Raw genomic sequence first — 7739 nt, 5'->3', positions numbered from 1 at the left:
CTTTTCTACTCAAATAAAAAACAGAAGCAGGGAAGAGGAAATTTAGGCATTCGTGAGCTCTTTCTTGCTGTCCGGGGAGTGAAACCTGCTGTGGAAACCGGAAGTCAGCGCCTCTTGATGGAAAGTGCCCTAAACCCGAGAACTAGAGAGGGTGGAGCTTGGGCACCTGTGGAGGGCGTCGCGCCTAACGGTTGGTCGTGCTGAACTGCCGTAAAAGGAAGCAAAGCAACAGGCCTTCCAACAGCCTATCAGAATTACGCATTGAAATAAGTGATAATTATCAAACTGTCTTCTTGGTGGGGGGCGTTGGGGAGCTAACTTTCCGAAAACATGGCAAAGAATGGCTTTGTCTTTTGAAAAGCTCTAGATATTTTCTTAAAAAACAATTAAACCCAACTCAGTTTTACTAGTTAATTTTGACCAGATATGGTATTCGTTTATCTTAAAACAACTCAGAGTGACTTTTGGGTGCTTTTAAATATCCCATTTCCCCCTCAAAGCCCAAGGATTTGGCACCACAAAAGATGCTGAAGTGGATCGATGGCTGTTCCAACAGGGAAGTTGTAAAACAGACTGTGCTGTTGCAGCATCAGAGGGGGGTGTGTAGACGCTTCCAAGGGGTGTGCTCCAAAGCGACCAAAACTCAGACACATGAACTCAAGTATCGGTCGAGCTACCTTGTAACCATACATCCCACACAGAGTCAGCCTGGAGTGAAAACGGGGTTGAATTGTAAAATCAACTTAAAAATTGGATAGACGAGTGTCTAAATATTTCTATGTGAGCTGTATATGTAAGTCGATTTAGTTCTCTGTATTATTAAATTATTTCATGAAGTCTTTAGATCAGACAGTGCAACTGGATGGAAGGTGTTCCAGTGTCCAGCCCTATTGATTTGCACTTAGTTTATCATTCTTTCCACGATGCCCAGCAAAGTATGAACGATACATCTCATAGGTAAGGCTGATCTTTAACCTGCATTAAATTCAACTTGAACATGTATTATTGAGCACCTTCCAAGGGCTGGAAGACCATGACTCTTATTTTAGGCTCTGCCACTTCCCGTTGTGGGTGATTACTTACCCTTTGTGAGCTGTCAGCCTCTGTGGAATTGAATAATGTCCTAATTATGTCCTGACATCATTAGGATCAGTTGTTTATTAAAGTTCCTTGTCCATTTTAACAATCACGTGAGTAGGATATCATTATTGCTATTTTTGTTACGACTGCCACCTCCTCTTTCACTCATCTAGTGATATCCCAGTATTGGCACATCCTAAATATTCAGGAAAACACCTCTTCTAGCTTTGCAAATCGTAAGATGATCCGAAAGTCACCCCAGTTCCTTCTGTGTTTCTCACTGTTACAGAAAACACGATGAGGGTGATCTAGGTTTTAAAATAAACAAAGCACAGCTGGGCTGACACTTCCTGTGTTGTTTTCCATTCCTCTCCTCTGATTGCATGAGGGGTGCATCACCCCTATTTCTTTCTATTACATCACAATCCCAGTATCTGGGCAGGTCATCTAAATTGGTGGAATACTCAATCCACAAGCCAAATCCTGAGGATTTGCTTTCCTTCAACACCCTTCCAGCTCAGTAACTGCAGAAAGAATATCAGGAAAGAGCACATTCTGGGGCACACCCTGCAATCTTGTCAACCGGGGGCCTTGAGAACTGGATGCCACCACTTGCTCCTAAATTTTGTTCTGGTGGTTCACTGTCTGGCCTCCTGAGTGAGCCCTGGTCCTCAGTAGTGACTGCGGGGGAGAGCTGTCATTTAAAACAGACAAGGCAGGTGAGCTGTCTGAGCTGGAGTCTCCCTCCTGCGTGTCCATCTGTCTGTCTTTCCCCTCCCCACGCCTCTCATCCCAGGACTCATAGTTCTTCATCTGGATGGGTGCCTGTAGAGCCAGCCTTCTGCATCACTGATAAAACATCCTAAGATTCCCATCAACAGACGTTCTTCTCTTCCTAATTGATCACAAGGGGACTGGCTTCCCAAGTCGATTGCCAGGTTTTGTTTTGTTTTTTTAAACCTCTAACTCATGGCTGGCTGCACAGTAAAAAATAGACAAATGGGGCCACATCAAACTGAAAAACTTCAGCATGTCAGGGCAAACAACCAACGAGTGAAAGCTGGCCTATGGGATGGGAGGAAGTAATTGCAATTCATAAATCTGATAAAGGGTTAACCTGCAGAATATATAAGGAACTTCTATAACTCAACAACAAAAAACCCAAATACTTGATTTAAAAATGGGCAAAGGATTAGAATAGATGTTTCTCCAAAGAATACATACAGATGGCCAAAAAGCACATGAAAAGATACTCCACACAACTAACCATTAGAGAAATGCAAATCAAAACCACAGTGAGATATCACCTCACACCTGTCAGGATGGCCACTATCAAAAGTACAGAAATAACAAGTGTTGATGAGGATGGAGAGAAGTTGGAGCCTGTGCTCTGTTGGTGGGAATTTAGAATGGTGCGGTTGCTATGGAAATCAACATGGAAGTCCATAAAAAAAAAAAAACTAAAGAATACTGCCATATGACCCAGCAATCCCACTTCTGGGTATTCATTCAAAAGAACTGAAATCAGGATCTCAAAGAGAGATTTGCACACCCATGTTTATTACAGCATTTTCACAATAATTAAGAGATGGAAGCAACCCAAATGAACACTGACAGATGAATGAATAAACAAAATGTGGTATATATGCACAAAGGAATACTATGTAGCCTTAAAAAGGAAGGAAATTCTGATACCTGCTACAACATGGAAGAACCTTGAGGACATTGTGATAAGTGAAATAAGCCAGACACAAAAGGACAAATACTTGTATGAGGTATTTAAAGTAGTCAAAATCATGGAAACAGAAAGTAGAATGGTTGCCAATGGCTGAGGGGGGAAGGAAGAGAGAAAATTAATGTTTAGTGGGTATGGTTTCTTTTTATTTTCCCAGGCAAATCTCTCGTTTATATTTTATTTTTATTTATTTTTTCCAGGCAAATCTCTTGCTTTTATTTTATTTAATTTATTTCTTTTTTAAAAATTTTATTGGAGTATAGATGATTTACAATGTTGTGTTAGTTTCAGGCATACAGTGAAGTGAATCAGTTATACATATACATATATCCACTCTTTTTAAAATTCTTTTCCCATATAGGTCATTACAGAGTATTGAGTAGAGTTCCCTGTGCTATACATAGGTCCTTATTAGTTATCTATTTTATATATAATAGTGTGTATATGTCAATACCAATCTCCCAATTTATCCCTCCCCCCCTTACCCCCTAGTAACCATAAGTTTGTTTTCTACAGCTGTGACTCTATTTCTGTTTTGTAAATAAGTTCATTTGTACCATCTTTTAAAGATTCCACATATAAGCAATATCATATGATATTTGTCTTTCTCTGTCTGACTTACTTCACTCAGTATGACAATCTCTAGGTCCATCCATGTTGCTGCAAATGACATTATTTCATTCTTTTTTATGGCTGAGTAATATTCCACTGTATACATGTACCACATCTTCTTTATCTATTCCTCTGTCAGTGGACATTTAGGTTGCTTCTATGTCCTGGCTATTGTGAATAGTGCTGCAATGAACATTGGGGTGCATATATCTTTTTGAATTATGGTTTTCTCTGGATATGGGTGTAGAGTTTCAGTGTTGCAAGATGAAAATGTTCCAGATATCTGTTACACAACAATGTGAATATACTTAACACTATTGAACTGTACACTTAACAGTTGTTAAGATGGTACATTTAATATTGTGTGCTTTTTTTTACCTCAGTAAAACACACACACACACACACACACACACACACACATACAGACACACACACATACAGACACACACAGCCTCTAAGTCATTGGCTTTTGCCTGCCCACAATGTCGGAAGTCACTTCTGACATGGTTGGAAAGTTTCAATATTGGTAATGATTTAAGATGCAAATGTTTGCAGATTGCAAGCAATAAAAGAATAAATTGGTACATGTAAATTGCTGAGAACTGTGCTTGGTCCATGTTCAGTATCAACAAACATACTTGTATAGTGGTCAAACATAACACTGATAGTTTACAGTCTTTAAAAGCAGGCTCATTCTTTTGAACACAATACCAGAAATACTCTTGGAGTATAGATAGAGATAACTCATCTTCTCAAAACCCCTACTGTAATCTCTGATGACACTGAGTTGGGAGAGGACTTCAGATTGCTCTGCAGACCCTGGGCAGATACAGAGTGTTTGACAGAAAAAAGAAAGGGTGGCGCAGCCTTGGCAAAGCTGGCTGATGACATTAAATTCTCTACAGATTTCATGGCTTGTAGTGATGTTGAAGACCATTCTATCAGACTTGGAATTTGTAAGAGACTCAAACCTCTTCCTAGAGAGAGAAAGTGATTCCTATAGCTCCGACTAAGGCTTTGTTGGCCAGGACAGGCAAGGGCCATCCCACAAGTTTTAGTCAGGACTGACACATTGCAGGCTTTTGGGACGACAATGTGAGCTATTTCTGCAGGTTCTGAGAGCCGCCTCTTAAGGCAAAAGAATACATGCCCTTCAACTAACAGAGATACAGATGTAGAAAAGTTGTGCCTTGGAAAATAGCAGAGTCTACAGACAACTGGGGGAGCTTTGCCCAGCCTTGGTTTGAAACCATTTCTAAAGCAGCCATTACAAGATTACACAAGCCGCAATGTTCATACTCTTGGTTTTTCTTTGACGAAATAGGAGTATTTCATGATAGACTCACCCATAAGGAAAACACACACCCAGAAATGCAGAAGCTCAGGCATGTTGGAGGCTTGGTAAGGTGTGTGTGTTGACGGGGCAGGTGCAGGTATCACAGAAGATGGAGGAATAAGAGAATGCACTCCATCTGGGGTCAGCATCCATCCCCCCGGGCAGGGTCCCAAGAATGCAGGGGCTATTCCTGCCTCCTGGAAGAGAGGTATGACACAAAAGCGTGGAATGGTAACAGCAAGAAACTGCTGAAAGTGTGTGGACAGTGTGGACATGACCATCAAATGCAAACCTGCATGGACCAACAATCAACGACAGTTATAGACAGGAGACAAGTTAACGGTTTCCTGTATCTCCAGAGCTCACCATGCAGGTATGGAGCAAGAGATAATGCCCCGAACATGGAAAGAGGATGAGCCAGGTCAAACAGTTCTGCCCTATAATGAGGTTTCATGTCTTCTTAGTCTCTCCATTCTCTCCTGCGTGAAGAGCAATGGTCAGTGCCCTAGTAACGTTCCTCAGCAGGCCCAGATTTCAGGCTGATGAGCTCTCTTTCCGCCCTACTCAAGCTGGGATCTGAGCATTTTATTTTATTTTTATTAAAAGGGTCACAATATACTCAAATGTGAGAAATATTGCTCAATACTACATCCTCATTTTGAAGATTCATAAGGCAAACCAATATATTAAAGCTCAGAGCATGTTTCTGACATGAGAAATGAGTTTAGTTCAATCCAATTTTCCCAAATGTATATATACTCAGAACATGTTTTTTATCAGAGAACATTATTAACAGTATTTGGGTCAGCTTCTCCAGAAACATTGGATTAAGTAAAGCCCCAAGTCCTCAAACTCATTCAATTGCCTCCATAATCACGCCCTCAAATCAATCTAATCTTATGTACTACTGCTTTTCCATGTAAATCTTCAGATGGGGAGGAAAGGTTGTTTCATTTTTCTGAAATTCTACGTGTCACTTTCTTTTGCCAGTATTTCAAGCTCAGGGGTCATTCCTGCATCTTTGCTCATGTTATAATTCTCCCAGGAATCTCTCTCCACCATTACCACTTAAATTTTAACGTACAAATTAAGTACTTATCATCTGTAAAGACTTTCCTAATTTCTTCAGTTATTTTGTTAATAATAATGGTTAACACTTCACAAACATTTGCTATGCACCATAAACTCTAACTAGAGCCCCTTTTTATGCATTATTTTACTTAACTATTAGTATTCTATGAAGGTGGGTATGTGATTAACTCTCTAGGCCTCAGCTTTCTGATCTGTAAAACGAGCCTAAAAATCCTCACTTGCATCTGCACAGTTGATAAGTAGCAGGGATAGAATTCAAACTCACTTCTGTCTGACTTCAGAGCCTGCCCTCTTAACCACTGTGGTGTACCTTGTCTCACACAATGATTCTCTTATCCAAATCCCTACAAAGTTTTTGATTAGGCTGCTTTTGGAATTTTGCTATTTAATACCTTTTTAAAAATTAAAAAAAAATTTTTTCTGTGTAAGAATTTACATACATTTATTTATTTATTCATTTATTTATTTATTACTGGAGGTTCGTTTCTGCTGCACAGCGAAGTGAATCAGCCATAAGCATATACACATCCCCTCCCTCCTGGGCTTCCCTCCCCTCATCCCACCCAAATAGGCCATCACAGAGCACTGGGCTGGGCTCTCTGTGCTATACAGCAGGTTCCCACTAGCCGTCTATTTTACACACGGTAGTGTATTTATGTCAAACCTAATGTCCCAATTCATCCCACCCTCTCCTTTCCCCCCTGTGTCCACACATCTGTTCTCTACATCTGCCTTTCTATTCCTGCCCTGTAAATAGGTTCATCTTTACCATTTTTCTAGATTCCACATATTCACTGCCTTGTAATTAATAAGTTGCAAATTCAGAGCTTAAGTCAAGATGACAGGTGGCTCTGAAAAAATACTTGTTGTTTCTTCCAGGTAGTTGGGGTCAATGACAGCTTCCTAAATCCACATCTCACCACAATACAAAAGAAGAGCCTATAAAATTACACAAAGTCCAGGACATTGGCACAACTAGAAGACAATGAATGTGCAAAATTTACGTTGTTTTTAAGTAAAAATAAAAGAAAATAAAATCTCGGTAAGCAATCTCTCAGACTCTTTGGCAAACTTTTGTTACAGGCAAAGATAGTCTGATTTAAAAAACAAAATAAAACAAAACAAAAACATTGCACAGAAGAGAGAATAAGGGAATGAGCAGCAGGTCTAAAATTATTCTAAAACCACAACCAGAATGATAGTTAACATAATTGTGAAAATACTGAAAAAATTTCCTAGTAGACCATAGCACTGATTATAGGGGAGAGACTTAAAATATATGTGATTTGAAGTGGCAGTCTTCAAAAAGCATAGTTTCTGGTGAGAAAAAGACAAAAAATAAGGGATAGGCACTTTCGGGGGTTGGGTGGTAAAAATAAAAGGAATGAAAGGAAAAATTAAAGTCCTGCAATACCAAAAGTAATATAAAAACTAGAGGGTGAAGAACCACTCCATGCATCAATTAGAAACTGATGCATTAAAGAAACCAGACTGTACAGACAGAAGAGGACATCATGCCACTAGATTAGAAATCCTGTAAACTACCACAAATATGCAAAATGAATAGTGTGGAACTGAATAAAGTTCCACACTATTCATACAAAGCTTTGTGTGAATACAAAGTATTCCACACATATTCTATACAAAGTTACCACAAAAATATAAAAAATGAGAGTTAACACATTTCAGTTGATAAAACTCCTTTCCTAGAGACAACCATGAAGCAAAACTATAAGATATGCTCCAAATGAATTAAATAATTTCAAACACCTATAATATGAAGAACCACTTTGAATCAGAAATCAAAAATTAAAAATAAAAATGGACAGAAAAACAGAAAGAAATAAAGAGAGTAATAAGAGGCATTGAAGAAATGCAAGAAAA

Source organism: Balaenoptera ricei, chromosome 9, assembly GCF_028023285.1.
Source record: "Balaenoptera ricei isolate mBalRic1 chromosome 9, mBalRic1.hap2, whole genome shotgun sequence".
NCBI classification, from domain to species: Eukaryota; Metazoa; Chordata; class Mammalia; order Artiodactyla; family Balaenopteridae; genus Balaenoptera; species Balaenoptera ricei.
Note: the sequence above shows the minus strand (reverse complement) of the source record.